Raw genomic sequence first — 4926 nt, 5'->3', positions numbered from 1 at the left:
CATTTTATCATAAAAAGATATGCACAAGCAAAGAACCTCAAAACCAGGTCCATTGGCATCGTTCCTGGGCCCTTTTTTTCTGTCAAGACATGGGCAGTGCCGGGTTGAACTGATCTGAGGAGAAAACCGAAGAGCTATTGGGCAGTGAGAGGTTTCTGATGGTGGTTGAAGCACTTCCCTGGGCACAGCCAACCCGCTTTTCACCACCTCCTGATTCAGCACTGAACTGCCCTTCCTGCCCCTCCTTCCAGGTGCCATGACACATTCTGCTGAAGGATGATCCGCGTCCAAGCAGTCAGCACGATGGGGGATTTTGTTGGCCAAATTATCCCATAATTACCCCAAATTCTGGGAAATAGACCATTATGGGGCCCCAAGGACATTTCTCGCTGACCTCTGCAGAGCCCTGACAGTCACCAGCTCAAGGTGACTTACCCGTTAGAGAAGGGCAGCCTCCGCCTCCGTGGTTATTTCATCTCCATCCATCAGGAGGACGTGGTTTTGCTGCTGGGAGCAATGGGCTCAGTGTTGGAAAACGGCCACGGCTAATTTTTGAAGAGCTAATGGCTTTACTGCTGGACCTCCCGCAAACATCCTCCGTTAATGACACGTTTTTCTGAACAATGTGGTTTATCAGCTGATTGCTGGCCAATTCTGTTCTGGAAGAGAGATAATTCCTTTTATCAGCCCGGAGGATGTCGGTGGAGGACGAAGCTTGAGGAGCCCTCTCGGTTTAAAATGTGCTGATGCCACTAACAGCCTCTGGTCACCCTTCGCTCCCATCGCTCTCTGCTTAATTGTTTGTGCTTTTGGGGTCCTTGTGGCTTCACGCAGAGCAGGGTGAGAAGGGGAACTGTGCCCGCACAGGGGTTTCTAACAGGAAACTCTGCTTCTAACAGGAAGCTCTAACTCAGGAAGCTCAGCCAGTAATCACCCACGGTGCCTCTGTAAAGACTCGTCTGCTCCCAGTCATTCAGGTCTTCAGACAGAGCCTGGCTGAGAGACTCACAGGGCACAAAGCTGGGTTTAAATCCAGGACATTCAAGGAAACCAACACATACAACTGTGTGTTCAACAGCCGAGAAATCCAACCCCTACGTAACCTGCTGATGAACGTACAGGAAGGACAAGGGCGATGGCAGATCCCTACCAAGACCCAAATGTTTATTATCACTGAAGTAATACCAAGGAGCTCAACGCCCCATGTCGCTGCTTAGCGCAGATGGACCCATTGCTCGGCAGAAGATGCTGCCTTGCGTGTAGGTGAGGAATATCAAAATACACATATGGCAAAGGAGATGCAGAGGACAGCAGTAGAAAACATAACGTGAAATTTTCGATGGAAACATGAAAAGTAGGAATAGAAGGAACCTCAAGAGCTCTTGTGGTCCTTCTGCCACCCTGGAAGACACCAGCTTACCCAAACTGACCCAAAGGGTGTTCAGTAAATCTGTTACAATGTTCCTGGATGGCACCTCCTGACCTCCAACAAACCTCACACCTGAAAGGAATCCTCGTGCTTCATGTTCAGGGGACTTCTAATTATTTCCTTGCTCTCCTTTTGCTGATGGGTCTTCTTGCTCCTTAACAGAAGGTGCCTCTACTGGTGGGTTTGGTGCTGGGGTGGGGGCGGGGGCAGGAAGGTCACTGCCTGTCCCAGAGACAACACTCCTGTTTTCGACATAGTCTTCACTTGGGGTTTTATTTCCTTGTTTATTTTAGCAAACTGCCTAAGGTTGGACTTGTCATCTCTGCTACTTCCCGAAACAAGCAGAGGTGCTGCCTGCTCTTCGAGTTCAAAACAACAATAGAACCCCCCTATAGATTAACGTAACTGCCAGTCTAACCAGTTTGACACCAGTGTCTACTGACGCAAATCCCCCCGCTCCTCCCAGCCCCTCCAGTTTGACATCCAGCGTGTCGGGGTCATTCTGAGGGGCAGCCCCCTCCCTGCTGTGCTTTCAGTCCTTCGCCTGGTTCTCACGGTGAACTCAGGAGCCGTCCCCGCTCCGCTGGCAGCGGGAGGCTGGGGCTACACCAGAAATACCAAGTAGCTGGGTGGAACAATCAAAGTGAGGTCAGTCTGGTACCTGCACAGGGAACATGCCGCTGATTCAAGGGCACATTTTTTTAAGCAGGGTCAGATCCATATGCCCAGAACATCACAACAACAGTGACATTCAGTCACCGAAGAAACCGCCATTTCCTTAGAAGTTCATTAATAAAACCAGTGAATAACTGCAGGAATAAGAGACCTTCCTTCGCCTCCCACTTCCCTTCGTCTTTGACGATGAATAATTGATAACTTTGCTTTCAAAAATACTTTTTTGCAGAGAGCTTTTCCTTCACTCCGGTGTTTTCATTTAGATCATTCTCCCCTCCCTTGTTGCAGAATATGTTATGTGAAAAGTGTCAGAGGCATAATTACAGTCAAGGCAAATTCAATTTGCAGTTTCTTCCCTGTCACCGAGGCGTGTTGCCCCATCTAAAGGGACAATTAGATTGCGTTGTCACTGTTTCTTCCTAAGAAATTCATGGTCGTGGTCACCACCACCTCTTTCCTCCTCCAAACACCGGGTGCACTCCATAAATTAGTGGGTTTGTCCCTTTCAGTTATTTTTCAGGAAATCAATATTAATCCACTGGTTTAACTCCCCACCGCTTCTTTACCCTTCCCACCTTCCTGAAGCCAGGCCCCAGGGATGCTCCTTCCAGCCTGGTTTTCACCCTCATTTATCTTCCGTTGGTTCTCAGGCATATCTGCCAGAACCCTCACACTGCTCTGCCCCCGCTCTAAGCGCTCCCCAGGGACCCTTGCCCCGCCCTTGTCACTCAAAGCCATCTGTTCCCTTAACATTTTCCCCCCCATTTCCCCTGATTTCTTAATTTGCTGATGATGTTAGACTATTTCAGGGAAAGACAATTTGAAATTAAAAATTAAATAGAAGCGCTGCGCGTTGGTGTCATCCATCAGTCAGCGTGCTGCTCCATCACTTGGAAAACAAACCAGTGCTTGCGCCAGCCTGTGTCTGACTCCACACAAACTGCTCCTTGCCTTCCCCCGCCTCTGTTTTTGCATTACATGCTCTCGCCGTTCCTCTCTGTAGATCATCACTGGTTTGACCAAGTGCAGACGCTTGGGTTTTCTCATGCAAGGGATCACCCCAAAGGTGGTGATTTATGCGTGAGGGTTTTACTGCCCTTCTTGCTTATTCATTCCACTGGTGGGGGTTGGAAAAAAGAAAGCTGCTCTTTTTATTGCATCTGTAATGAACGGCATTGCTTCCTGAAAAATACTCTCCTAGACATCTCTCCTGAGACCTCGCTCGGTTCTACCAAGCCCACAGGCTGGAGTTTAGTGCTTCCAACTGCAAAAAACAACCAAACCAACAACAGCAAATAAAAACTGCAGAACAATGATCTTTCAGCAGTTGTGGTTGTGTCCAGCCTTGTTGCTTCGTTCAGCAAGATAATTACCAGGGACACTGTGGGAAATTTAACATTCCTGTCCCTGCCTTCAGAGCTGGTGCTTGGGCAAAGCCTTAAGCACTGGATGAAAGTCAAATATCACAGGAGAGAGAAATATCGCAGGGCCAGGGATGAGACCGAACAGTTTCTCTTCATCTTGCTGCCAAACTCTGCCTCTCCACTTGCAGCTGCCCACCTCCAACCCCTCCTGCCACAGCCTTGGCTGTCACCACGGCTCCAATCCCGGTCATCCTTGTGGGACACAGCCTGCATGAGACCATGGGCATCATCCCCTCTGTGCTGCTGGCCTCATCCTCAGCTCCAACATCCCTAACTGCTCATCCAACCCCCTGGGTCACAGCAGCCCTTTGCAGACCAGCCACCTTCTCCTTTTCGACCCATCGGTTTGGGCACAGCGTTCCTCTGCCTGTTCACGTTTTCCTGGACGACACGTGGGGGCGGCTTCCACGTGCACTAAACCATCATTTCTGGGGTGAAATCCAACCAGATCTGGAAGAAACTGCCAAACATACTGAACCCTCAGAATTCACTGTCCTGCCAGGTCTCCAGCGATCACCCCATCCTGCCAGAAAGCTGCACAAACCAAAGCACAACCTTCAGTGCCCCCAGATTCACTGACCGTCTCTTTCTTAACTCCAGAAAACCGCCCGCAGAGCCAGGAACAACCAGCTCTGCCCCAGCCCAGGCTCTTCATCTCTCCCAGGTGGGTGGAGGAACAGCAGCTCGTTTACAGGCAGGACCCTGCTGCACTCCGCTCCCATCACACAGGGCCACTCTTGGGGGGCTCCGTGGAGGCACCAGCATTGCTGCCCCCATGACACCCACCCGCGCTGCTGCAGGCAGGCTGGCTGCTCTTTCATCTTCTCCTTGCCCTCACCTTCCTCTGACCTCTCCGCTGCACCAGCATTTTCCTGAGTATCTTGACATTTCCAGAGGAGTCAATGTGCAACAGCAGCCCCCTCTCTTCCCACCCCCAACCACCTCCTCCCGACACCCACTTGGTTGCTCTCTGGGCACAGGGTCTTACAGCCTCAAATAGAGCTTTGAGGGCTTTTTTCCCCTTTTCACTGCCAAAACTCTTTCTAACCTGAGCCTGACCCTCAGGGATGTTCTGATACTCTTTGGTGTCTGTGTCCAGGGTGCCCCAACGCAGAGGACCAGGGTGGACCCACCCTGACAGCACAAACTGCTCAGACACAGACAGTAGCTCAGGGACCCCACTGCAGCACGACTCTCAAAGCTGCTCACAGCCCTCGGTCTCTCCTATACCCATCTCCCAGACCCCTGGTCCCTCTGATCCACCCACCAGACTCCTCACCCTCCCTCCTCCCTGTTTGGCCAGAGGTTCACTGGCGGATTGCACACGCAGCAAACGCTCACATTCCTTCAATAATTCCTCAGTAATTCCCAATAACTGCTGCTGTCAGCCCTCCTGCT

Source organism: Buceros rhinoceros, unplaced genomic scaffold (assembly GCF_000710305.1).
Source record: "Buceros rhinoceros silvestris isolate BGI_N320 unplaced genomic scaffold, ASM71030v1 scaffold40429, whole genome shotgun sequence".
In the NCBI taxonomy this organism is placed as follows: domain Eukaryota; kingdom Metazoa; phylum Chordata; class Aves; order Bucerotiformes; family Bucerotidae; genus Buceros; species Buceros rhinoceros.
This window is presented reverse-complemented; position numbering follows the sequence as displayed.